The sequence below is a fragment of the Triticum urartu genome, chromosome 6A (genome assembly GCF_056163025.1).
Source record: "Triticum urartu cultivar PI428250 chromosome 6A, HENAU_Tu73, whole genome shotgun sequence".
Classification (NCBI taxonomy): domain Eukaryota; kingdom Viridiplantae; phylum Streptophyta; class Magnoliopsida; order Poales; family Poaceae; genus Triticum; species Triticum urartu.
In genome coordinates, this window is record NC_141878.1 from 123,614,986 (window position 1) to 123,628,170 (window position 13,185).

Genomic DNA, 13,185 nt, shown 5'->3' on the forward strand with positions numbered 1-13,185 from the left:
CATTATATGTATGCGTATGTATGAGCGTCTACATATGGGTAGTTTTTTCTGTTAAAAATACATTGCACCAAGGAATAAAAGGTCCCCTGCACACAAAAAAGATAGAAATGGCAGAAAAGTGACAACGAGCCCCCTACGCCTCTATAAAGTAGGACGGGCCGCAGCACCCCCCACCCAGTACCACTCCGTCCGTCCACTGCAAACAAACCAACGCCTTGACCCCTGCGCTCTCCCTCCCCTCCCCAGCGCCAAGAACCCAGCTTTTCTCCTCCCCGCCGCCGCCTCCAGCGCCATGAAGCGCCTCTTCCGACGGCTCTCCCGCGTCGCCGCGGCCGACTCCTCCTCCGCGGCTGCCGCCACGGCGTACCGGCAGCTCCGCGCGCCGAAGCAGTCAGCGTCGGCGGCCGGCGGCGGCTGCGCCAAGGTGCCGCAGGGGCACGTGCCGGTGTGCGTCGGCGAGGAGGGCGGGCCCGTGGAGCGGTTCGCGGTGCGCGCGGACCTGCTGGGCCGGCCGGCCTTCGCGGCGCTGCTCCTGCGCGCCGCCCAGGAGTACGGCTACGGCCACCCCGGCGCGCTCCGCATCCCCTGCCCCGTCGCCGACTTCCGCCGCCTCCTCGTCCGCCTCTCCGACGACCCCTACGCCGACGAGTGCTAGGCTCCGGCCCCTGCCTCCGCACCTTCTTCGCCTGCCGCTGGAGAACTCTGCCCTTCATTCGTCCCCATTCTGACAGATTTACCCCCGGGCGCTGGGCGGACTTGCAATGTACATACAGTGGCAGGCCGAAGAGGAGTCGGTCGCCGGAGCGAGGGTTAGGATAGGGATCTCCTAGCTTCGTAGTAACTTTTTTTTATTACTGCTGAGCGTGAGCTGAATGGGAAGAACTGTGGGTGTTCCTTTTTCACCCCCTCTGGTTCTAGGAATTTCAGTGTGTGTGCGTGCGTGTGTGAGGGAGAGAGGTAGTAGCAGTTTGAGTTTGTGCTAGGGATTTTGAGGTGTTCGGTGTTAACCATATGAGATCCTGAGGCTATCATATGCCATATTTTTACTGAGCTAGTAATATCTTTTAGCACTGCATTGGTCTCCCTCCTTCTCTCTATATGTTTCAGTTCATATCAGAGATCCTCTGGTTCATATGAGATCTGTTTGGAATGCATGAATTCATCGAAAGTTTTACGCGCATTTTACAGAAGGTAGTTCAGTTATTTGAAATCGACGCGGGCCTTCGCGTTTGAAACATTGGTATCCTCTGGTTCATTTTACTGAATTGCACTTCGTTTTTGGAGGGGATGAGTTAACACTGGTGCAAGCTGTGATGGCGAGCGATGCCATGTTGCCATGTTGGTGGTCCGGGCAAAGATAGCAAGGGTGCTGGTTTCAAGCAGGATATATGCCGAATAAATGAAAGGATACTGCAGATATCATCTTTTATTAACACCGAGACAAGCACTCGAGCAGTACATTTAGAACATTTGCACAGCTGATCTGGTGCAACAGTGAGAACATATTCAGCCAGACTAAAGATTCAAGAAAATGCTGCAGCCTGGTTATGAACTGCAGTCTCACTGGCTTGTCACAGGCTGTTCAGGAAAATTTGGCTAACACCTTCAGCAGTGTTCTTATCAAGTACATTGCCATTGTGGAGAAACTGAGTTAGGGTTTGGTTTGGTTTTCGGTTGATATCCGGGTTCTGAACGGAGCGCTTTCAAGTGAACTTTGCGGGCATTTTACTGAAGACAGTTCAGATCCTTATAAGTCGACACCGAGTTTCCGCTTGGGAACATTGTGCATTGCATTACATTGCATTTGGGGAGAGAATGAGTTAACATTGGTGCAAGCTTGTAATGGAACATTATGCATTGCATTGCATTTGGGGAGAGCATGAATTAACATTGCTGCAAGCTTGTAATGCAAGCGATATGCTAGTGGTCCGGGCAAAGATAGCAAGGTGAATAAAGCAGAATCTGCCAAAGAAAGTCAGATCGGCTCTCTGAACAACTGTAGAAACGCATTTCTATGAACATCCAGACAAGATATGATTGGAGCGTTTGTACATATGATCTGGTGTAAGAGTAAGAATATCTCCAGCCAGGCTAAAAATTCTGAAACACTGCATCCTGAATCTGCACTGCACTCTCCGTTTCTGACTTTGCCTGTAACATGCTGTTCATCAAACTTTGGTTTTCATCATTTTTACAGCAATTGCAAACCAAGCCAAAAATTCAGAAAAGTTGCAGGCTGAATATGAATCGCAGTCTCACTGGCCTGTCGCAGGTTGTTCGGCAAAATTTGGCTAGTATCTTCAGCAGTGTTGTTATCAAGTACTCTCCCCGTTCACAAATATAAGATGGTATAAGTTCTTTCTGAAATCGGATTTATGTAGACACATTTTAGTGTGTTTGTTCACTCAGTTTAGTCCGTATGTCGTCCGTATGAAAATATCCAAAACATCTTATATTTGTGAACGAAGGGAGTACATTGCAATTGTAGAAAAAATGAGTTAAGGCTTGGCTTGGTTTTCAGTTGATATCTGAGCTCGGAACACAGCAATTTCAAATGAACTTTGTGGGCATTTTACTGAAGATGGTTCAGATCCTTTAAAATCGACACCGAGTTTCTGCATCGGAACATCATGTACTGCATTGCATTGCATTTGTGGAGAGCATGAGTTAACATGGTGCAAAGCTTGTGAATGCAAGCGGTGTGGGTTGTCCGGGCAAAGATAGCAAGGATGCAGATCAAAGCGGAATCTGCCAAATGAAGTTACACCGTCTCTCCGATCAACTGTAGGGATCCGTTTTTCTTGACATCAAGACAAAATACAACTGGGGCATCTGTGCAGATGATCTGGTGCAAGAGTAAGGATATCTCCAGCCTGGCTAAGAACTCTGAAACACTGCATCCTGCATCTGCACCGCACTCTCCACTTCCGACTTTGCCTGTAACAGACTGTTCATCAAATTTTGGTTATCGTCTTCAACAAGAGCTGCTCTCATGAAGCACGCTGCGCCTGCATACAGAGAGATTGTTCATTTAGGAAATTCACTGAGCATTTCTCTTCTACTACTATACTATATCTATAATAAAGAAACCCAAGGCAAGGTTTTGCAGTGGAGTAACATGTTGGCGTGTGGGAGATATAAATGGGCACGACAGGGACAGGGGAAGAAGGAAGGATCCTGCGGCAATTGCGGTCTTGGCTTTGGAACAAAACCGGACTGATCGTCGGGCTGTCGTGAGACGGACGGTTTGGTTTGGCGCAGCTGAAAATAGGAGGAGTCGACAGTGACGCGGCGATGGTTGGTTGCCTCAGCACTCATGCTCCGGTTCCCTCGTCGAGCTGTAAGACATCGGCGTCAAACATCCCTCTGAAGCAACGGCGACTGTACGACCGATCGCCGGGAAATTTCGCGGAAGAGCGGGCCGGCTTGTGTGTTTTGATTTAAGAAAGCTATAAGCTTGTAGAGTCTGTTTAATGCAACTTTGTTATGCAATGTAGGAGTGCTTGAACTGGTTGACCGAGGGAACCATGTTCCTAATTTCATTCAGGCTGTGTTCGGTTCACAGGGATTTGAAGGGGTTTGGCAGAGGTTTGGCAGGGATTAAATCCCATACAAGTCAAATTCCCCCCAAATCCCCTCCAATCCCCTTGGGGCAGGGTGGAACCGAACAAAGCATCAGTGTGAAGGGCAGGTTTCCCTGAAATTTCAGATGCATTGCACCGCCATTGGAACATGCGAATAATGGGGAAGAAATGTATGGCTTGAGGAATGTGGACTGAGCATGGGTTATTGGATTATATACAAGTGAAGAAGCAGGCCCATGTGCAGAGATATTGACCGGTACAGTATGGTTGACAGCTTCAGGAGGAGGGAAGATTCAGAAGCAGCATCCCGACTTCCATCCTACTACCTGTGCTTTAACGAACTGCTACTAATCTTTGATCAATCAGCGTTATTATAAATCATCGCCGCCATGACTTGGTCGTCTCGTCCCAATGATTGTGACGGAACCAATGTCCAAGGAACCATCCGTGCCTGAATCTCCTGCCCGACCAAACTAAGCATCCCATGCAATCATTAAGCAGCAAGCAGGCGTACATTTTCCAGGTCTGGACCGGCGAGCAGCAGATATATAATCAATGCCATGCTCATATATGTATATATAACGAATATCGCACGATGCAAGGACAGGAGCAAATTCATTTTCCTTTCGCGCAACTTGACAATGCGGCGAAAAAGTCTGCAGGGTCACATGGCGGGCACCGTTCCGACTGCAAGACCGCAAATGCAACGGCCGGGAAATAGAAAATGTTACCTGCAGCGGCGCCTGAGAGGGACGGGACGGTTAACGGCGCTATTCTGCCGGCCCAGACTTTTCCCGCTGCGATCAGATCGGCCATGTGTGCGTCTTGCGCTGTGCAGGGATGGCGTGGCGCGGTGCGCTGCGGCCGCATTGAAGCGCGCCCATGCGGTCAAAGTGCCCGAGACAGGCAGACCACATGACGGTCGCAGGCGGGCGGGCTGCTGCTGCTGCGTGCTGCCGCTGCCTGTGTCGCGTCGATCATTTCCAACGTAGAGTACGTACGGGCGGCGCGGGGCGTGGCGTGGCGTGGCGTTGCGTGGTGGACGGGGTGTGGGGAGGACACGTCGGGGGGTCGCGTGGTGCGGCGGCCGGGCGTTCCGCTGCCGGAGGCTGCGTGGCCTGGTGGACGGAGGCGTGGATCCGCTGGGTGGGTTTTGTTTCCGTTGTTGTCTCGTGCAGTGCTCGCGAGAGGAGAGGTGCACGGGACGGGACGAAGGTAGGGGGTAGGGCAAGGCAAAGTGAAGGAGCAACCTGTTGGACATGAAGCACGATCACGTCTGGTGCACCGGATGCTTTATTTGGTGCGAAAGCAAATGTGTGCGGGACCAACGTATGAGGGAGTGACAGGGTTACAACATGTGCTTCACGCCATTTCTTCTTTGCTCTCGGACCATTCCCCCCTTCTCCTTGCCGATGACCGGGGGCCAAAGAGACCAAGATGCTTACGAATCGAGAATTTCTGGACTTGCCTCTAGGCTTCTTTGATATCATGTCCGAGGCTTGGGAGGAACCATGTGCCCACATGGAGCCATGTCGACGGTTTTCCATAAGCTCAAGCAATCGGGGCGGCATTTGTCCAAGTGGAGTGATGGGCTCTTCTCCAAGGCAAAGTTGCAACTTCATGCGGCCCTTCTCGTCATCCTTCATCTTGACATTGCCCAAGAGACACGCGTCCTTTCGGTGGGAGGGAGGGACCTTCGGGCTCGCCTTAGGCGCCGTGTCGTCAGCCTGGCTGCGGTTGAGAGGGCACGCAAAAAACAATGTGCTCGCATTGCTAATATCAAAAAGGGGGACGCCAATACCAAAAAAAAAAATCACCTCAGGGTCAACTCGAGACGAAGAAAGAATCACATCCACAAGCTCAAGAAGAATTCTGGATGGATCACGAACCATGAGGAAAAAGAGAAAATTATCCATGACCACTTTGCGAGTAGTATGGGAGGGGGACAACCCAAACCGTGGGACATAAACTGAGAAAACCTGAACCTTAGGGCGGTTGACCTCACCGGCATTGATGACGACATCACTGAAGACGAGGTCAAAGCTGCCATTAATCTTATGCCGGGCGACAAGGCCCCATGACCGGATGGATTCACGGGAAGCTTCTTCAAGAAATGTTAGGCACATTATCAAAGCGGATGTATTCGGTAGCCTTCAAATGACAAATCTTCACTGGCTCAACTCGGCCAACATTGTGCTCATCCCAAAGAAGGATGGGGCGGAAGAGATCGGGGATTTCCTCCCCATTAGCCTCATCCATCCTATTGCTAAAATCATCGCCAAGGTGTTGGCGGCCCGTCTTGGCCCTTTCATGAACAACCTTGTCTCCACGGCGCAGAGTGCTTTCATCAAGAAATGGAGCATCCACGACAACTTCATGTACGTCAGAAATCTCGCGCAACACCTCCACAGAAACAAAACACCATCGTTGTTCTTCAAGTTGGATATCAGGAAGGCCTTTGACTCAGTGTGATGGGAGTACATCCTTGACCTACTCCACCGGCTGGGCTTTCTGGACCGCTTTCGGGATTGGGTGGCGGCCCTCTTATGCACGTCCTCTTCGCGCCTCCACCTCGACGGTATTGTCGGGCCCACCATCTACCATGTTCAAGGGCTCAGACAAGGGGATTACCTCTCCCCCCTTCTCTTTGTCCTCACGACCGACCCCTTGCAGCAGCTCCTCGATGTTGCCACAAGTCACAACCTGCTCCACAAGATTTGAGGGCGTGGATCTACTATCTGCACCTCCCTGTATGCCGACGATGTGGCGATCTTCATCTCCCCATCACGGGAAGACGTGGACAATCATGCGGCCATACTTACTGCCTTTGGTGAGGTCACTGGTCTGTCCACCAACTTTCAGAAGAGCTTCGTCGTTGCTATTCGGTGTGGCAACCTAAACCTTGACGACATACTTTATAGCATGCTCGCCTCGCGGACATCTTTCCCATTGAAGTATATGGGTCTCCCGCTATCCATTTGGCAGCTGAAAAGGGTGGATTTCCAACACCTTGAGGGTAAGGTTGTTGCCAAGCTTCCTCCATGGCAAGGGAGAAACATCACCACAATTGGTCAGACAACCTTGGTCAAATCCATCCTAACTTCACAAGTCGTCTATCACATCACCTCCCTCAACGCCCCCTGGCGTGTTGCTCAACATTAATAGAATTGAGCGTGCTTTCCTCTGGTCTGCCCAGAGCCAAACTTTAGGTGCAAAATGCAAGGTCAACTTGGAGACTGTTTGCCGCCCTACGCATCTCGGCGGGCTTGGGGTCCTACACTTGGGGAAATTTGCAAGAGCTCTAAGGTTGAGATGGAAGGACCCTTATAGATTATGGGTGGGCTTAGGAAACCCATGCTCGAAGATGGATATGGACCTCTTCTACGCTTCCACTGTCATTACTGTAGGAAATGGAGGGAAGGCGCCTTTCTGGGAGGCGCCATGGTTGAGAGGGAAAAAACCGAAGGATATCGCCCCGCCATCGTCGCGGCTTCTAAGCGGAAGAAGTGGGTGGTGTGGGATGCACTTCGAGACAATGCTTTTGTGCGCAAGATCCACCCTTCCATCATCCTATCGATCAACCACATTGTGGAGTTTGTGGACCTTTGGGTCGTTTGGAGCAATTTCAGCTTTTACCGAACATTGTTGACGACATATCTTGGAAATTTGAGGGGAATGGTGAGTATTCGGCGGCATCTGCTTATAGGATCCAATTCTTGGGCTGCATGATGACCACCATGAACAAGACTATTTGGAAGGTTTGGGCACCTCCCAAGGTCAAGTTCTTCTCCCGGCTGGCGATTCAAAACATGATATGGACGACAGATAGATTGGAGAAGCGAGGTTGGGAGAATTAGGGACTATGCACCCTTTGCAGGAGGCCCAACGAGACATCCGCGCACATGTTCTTTCGGTGTAGGTTCACCTTGCGTGTATGGAGATTGGTAAAGGACTGGCTTGGCCCAGGGGCTATGGAGATCCATCAATGGCGGGCAGAGCGCTACATCAAGCATTGGTGGACAAAACATAGCAAAACCCAACACGGCCAATCGGAAGGCTATAGCTTCCCTTACCATGCTTGTCGGTTGGGTCATTTGAAAAGAGAGAAACGCTAGAGTCTTCTGGAAGAAATCAATGCCGCCCTTCTACATTCTAAAAGTAATCCAAGATGAAGCCAAACTTTGGGTCACGGCAGGAGCTAGGCACCTGAGCATTATCATGCCGCGAGAGTAGTTGTTTTCTTTTTGCTAGCGGACGAGCTATGTTGTGGAGCCACTTTTATGTACTTACAACAAATTTATCGTTAAGTTTGAAAGTCAAATAATAATAATAATTAGTGTTGATCTTGTTTAGAACATCCTGTCAAAAACAAACTATTGGTCAAACAAAAACTGAATTCAGACATAAACATATATGACCACTTTTATATTTGAAAAAAAAGAATTCAATGATGGGAGAGAACCCCGCATTAAAAAAATGATCGGGAAGAAAAAGATGGAGTGTGGGTTGATTTCAGCACAATATCGATCCGCCTTGCAAATGTTTCACCAATCTATCTTCCAGCCTCCTCTCATCTCTCAGTTTCATATTGAAGGGCTCATATATCACTGTATACATTCTTGGAGGGAAGAAGCCTGGATTGTAGAGCAACCCCTTAAGCTAGGTAAATCCCAGTCTAGCGCGGGACTCCTCGTGTGTCACTCCCTGGGGTATGACTTTGGGCGACTTGGGTTTCGACTGTAGCGGTCTGTTTTTCCTCCTGCAACACTATAGCGACCGATTTTCTCAGTAGCAACACTATAGCGTTTAGTTTTATCTGTAGCAACACTAAAGCAAACATTTTTTGAAACCACGAATAATTTTTTCATTTGTGATCAAAATTTGAAATGAGAAATATTTTTTGAAATACCGAACAATTTTTCACAAACCCAAACATTTTTAAAAATTATTGATTTTTGAAAAAGTGAAAGTTTGTTGAATTGCCGAGAAAGTTTTGTAAATGGGAACTTTTTTCATTTTGAACAATTATTGAAGAATGAGAACAATTTTTTAAATTACATGCGAAAAAATCATAAACATTTTTTTGAATTAGGAACAATTTTTTAAAATCAATGAACATTTTTCCAAAATTAAAATTATTTCTTTATTTATATTTTTGTTGAAACACAGGAGCATTTTTTGAAAATTTAAAAAACTTCTAAAAAGATGCAAACATTTTGAAATTTCTAGACATTTTTTTTCAAAACTAGCAAAAATGCCCGTGTGTCGCAATGGAAGGATATCACAAACTCTAACCCAATATGCATGGGTCAAGATCCTCACATATTCAAATCATCCATTGCAAAATTACACCTATTTTAAAAATATAGTAGTTAGTTCGAAGTTACTTAGTCGACTCATTAATCCCTCTACCAAGAAATTAAAAATGGATTCTTCATCCCTCCAAATATTGTATTGTTCAACCTTTGTGATGCTCTGATTGCATTATGAACTCCAAAAACTGACCTCATTCATCCATCTTCCTAACGTATTGGGAAAATACAATTATTTAAATATTTAACCAAAGATATCTCCATCTCATGTTTCTATGTTATTGTGACAAATACCAACATCTTGTTCATGTTTCCAAGGACACCACACTAACAAGTTACTTTTCTCTATATGGGATATGTCTCCATCTTAATCCTCGTAAGAATACTACTCATGCAACATTAATCAATTTTTGTTTCGCGAAGAGAAAAATATAGAATTTTTAATCTTTGTAAAATGCAATGATGGAGCAAAGAATGAAACCAACCCATCACAGTATAAATCAAAAATAGGATTTGTCACTCCGATTGTCAGAGAGGTATCTCTAGGCCCTCTCGGTAATGCACATCACTATAAGCCTTGCAAGCAATGCAACTAATGAGCTAGTTGTGAGATGATGCATTACAGAACGAGTAAAGAGACTTGCCGGTAACGAGATTGAGCTAGGTATTGAGATACCGACGATCGAATCTCGGGCAAGTAACATACCGATGACAAAGGGAACAACGTATGTTGTTATGCGGTTTGACCGATAAAGATCTTCGTAGAATATGTAGGAACCAATATGAGCATCCAGGTTCCGCTATTGGTTATTGACCGGAGACGTGTCTCGGTCATGTCTACATAGTTCTCGAACCCATAGGGTCCGCGCGCTTAAAGTTCTGTGACGATCGGTATTATGAGTTTATATGTTTTGATGTACCAAAGGTAGTTCGGAGTCCTGGATATGATCACGGACATGACGAGGAGTCTCGAAATGGTCGAGACATAAAGATTGATATATTGGAAGCCTACATTTGGACATTGGAAGAGTTCCGGGTGAAATCGGGATTTTACCGGAGTGCCGGAGGGGTTACCGGAACCCCCCGGGGGTTAATGGGCCTTGTTGGGGCTCTAGTGGAGAGAGAGAGGGGCCGGCCAGGGCAGGCCGCGTGCCCCCTCCCCCTCTGGTCCGAATTGGACTTGGAAGGGGGGGGCCTTTCCTTCTCCTTCCCCCCTTCCTTTCCCCCTCCTAGTAGGAGTAGGAAAGAGGGGAGTCCTACTCCTACTAGGAGGAGGACTCCTCCTTCTGGCGCGCCCTACAGAGCCGGCCGGACTCCCCCCTTGCTCCTTTATATACGGGGGCAGGGGGCACCATAGAACACACAAGTTGATCATTGATCTCTCCCAGCCGTGTGCGGTGCCCCCCTCCACCATAATCCACCTCGGTCATACTGGAGCGGTGCTTAGGCGAAGCCCTGCGACGGTAGCTTCATCAACATCATCACCACGCCGTCGTGCTGACTAAACTATCCTTCGAGCTCTACTGGATCGTGAGTTCGCGGGACGTCACCGAGCTAAACGTGTGCTGAACGCGGAGGTGCCGTACGTTCGGTACTGAGGATCGGTCGATTGTGAAGACGTACGACTACATCAACCGCGTTGTCATAACGCTTCCGCTTAACGGTCTACGAGGGTACGTGGACGGCACTCTCCCCTCTCGTTGCTGTGCATCACCATGATCTTGCGTGTGCGCAATTTTTTTGAAATTACTGCGTTACCCAACAGTGGCATCCGAGCCAGGTTTAAGTAGAACACAAGTGAGTTGTTGGCGATACAAGTCATACTGCTTACCAGCATGTCATACTTGTTGGGGAACGTAGCATAAATTCAAAATTTTCCTACGTGTCACCAAGATATATCTATGGAGAAACTAGCAACGAGGGGAAGGAGAGTGCATCTACATACCCTTGTAGATCGCTAAGCGGAAGCGTTCAAGTGAACGGGGTTGATGGAGTCGTACTCGTCGTGATTCAAATCACCGATGATCCTAGTGCCGAACGGACAGCACCTCCGCGTTCAACACACGTAAAGCCCGGTGACGTCTCCCATGCCTTGATCCAGCAAGGAGAGAGGGAGAGGTTGAGGAAGACTCCATCCAGCAGCAGCACAACGGCGTGGTGGTGATGGAGGAGCGTGGCAATCCTGCAGGGCTTCGCCAAGCACCGCAGAAGAGGAGAAGAACTTGGGAGAGAGGGAGGGGCTGCACCAAAGGCAAAAGGTGTGTTTGAGAGGCCCTCCTACCCCACTATATATAGGGATCCCAAGGGGGGGGGGGGTGCGCCAGCCCCTAGGAGATCCAATCTCCAAGGGGGCGGCGGCCAGGGGAGGAGTCCTCCCCCCCAAGGCACCTAGGAGGTGCCTTCCCCTGCTGGGACTCTTCCTTTAGGGTTTCCCCAGGCGCATGCGCCTCTTGGGGCTGGTGCCCTTGGCCCATGTAGGCCAAGGCGCACCCCCTACAGCCCATGTGGCCTCCGGGGTAGGTGGTCCCACCCGGTGGGCCCCCGGGACCCTTCCGGTGGTCCCGGTACAATACCGATGACCCCGAAACTTGTCCCGATGGCCGAAACAGGACTTCCTATATATAAATCTTTACCTCCGGACCATTTCGGAACTCCTCGTGACGTCCGGGATCTCATCCGGGACTCCGAACAACATTCAGTAACCACATACACGCTTCCTTTATAACCCTAGCGTCATCGAACCTTAAGTGTGTAGACCCTACGGGTTCGGGAGACATGCAGACATGACCGAGACGTTCTCCGGTCAATAACCAACAACGGGATCTGGATACCCATGATGGCTCCCACATGTTCCACGATGATCTCATCGGATGAACCACGATGTCAAGGACTCAATCAATCCCGTATACAATTCCCTTTGTCTAGCGGTATTGTACTTGCCCGAGATTCGATCGTCGGTATCCCTATACCTTGTTCAATCTCGTTACCGGCAAGTCTCTTTACTCGTTCCATAACACATCATCCCGTGATCAACTCTTTGGTCACATTGCGCATATGATGATGTCCTACCGAGTGGGCCCAGAGATACCTCTCCGCTTACACGGAGTGACAAATCCCAGTCTCGATTCGTGCCAACCCAACAGACACTTTCGGAGATACCTGTAATGCACCTTTATAGTCACCCAGTTATGTTGTGACGTTTGATACACCCAAAGCATTCCTACGGTATCCGGGAGTTGCACAATCTCATGGTCTAAGGAAATGATACTTGACATTAGAAAAGCTATAGCATATGAACTACACGATCTAGTGCTATGCTTAGGATTGGGTCTTGTCCATCACATCATTCTCCTAATGATGTGATCCCGTTATCAACGACATCCAATGTCCATGGTTAGGAAACCGTAACCATCTATTGATCAACGAGCTAGTCAACTAGAGGCTTACTAGGGACATGGTGTTGTCTATGTATCCACACATGTATCTGAGTTTCCTATCAATACAATTATAGCATGGATAATAAACGATTATCATGAACAAGGAAATATATAATAATAACCAATTTATTATTGCCTCTAGGGCATATTTCCAACAATACTTTTGTTCGGCGGTATTGTTGGATGAAGCGGCCCGGACAGACATTACGTGTACGCTTACGCGAGACTGGTTCTACCGACGTGCTTTGCACACATGTGGCTGGCGGGTGTGAGTTTCTCCAACTTTAGTTGAACCGAGTGTGGCTACGCCCAGTCCTTGTGAAGGTTAAAACAGCACTAACTCGACGAACTATCGTTGTGGTTTTGATACGTAGGTAAGAACGGTTCTTGCTCAGCCCGTAGCAGCCACGTAAAACTTGCAACAACAAAGTAGAGGACGTCTAACTTATTTTTGCAGGGCATGTTATGATGTGATATGGTCAAGACATGATGCTATATTTATTGTATGAGATGATCATGTTTTGTAACGGAGTTATCGGCAACTGGCAGGAGCCATATGGTTGTCGCTTTATTGTATGCAATGCAATCGCCCTGTAATTGCTTTACTTTATCACTAAGCGGTAGCGATAGTCGTAGAAGCAATAGATGGCGAGACGATGATACGTCTCCAAAGTATCTATAATTTTTGATTGCTCCATGCTATTATATTATCTATTTTGGATGTTAATGGGCTTTATTTTACACTTTTATATCATTTTTGGGACTAACCTACTAACCGGAGGCCCAACCCAAATTGCTGTTTTTTTGCCTATTTTAGGGTTTCGAAGAAAAGGAATATTAAACAGAGTCCAA

At 48.2% G+C, this 13,185-nt stretch overlaps 1 pseudogene; it reads left to right on the forward strand.

The window, feature by feature from the left end:
• The first annotated feature begins 178 nt into the window (after positions 1 to 178).
• LOC125514342 (auxin-responsive protein SAUR71 pseudogene) lies at positions 179 to 1,070 on the forward strand (annotated as a pseudogene).
• The last annotated feature ends 12,115 nt before the right edge of the window (positions 1,071 to 13,185 follow it).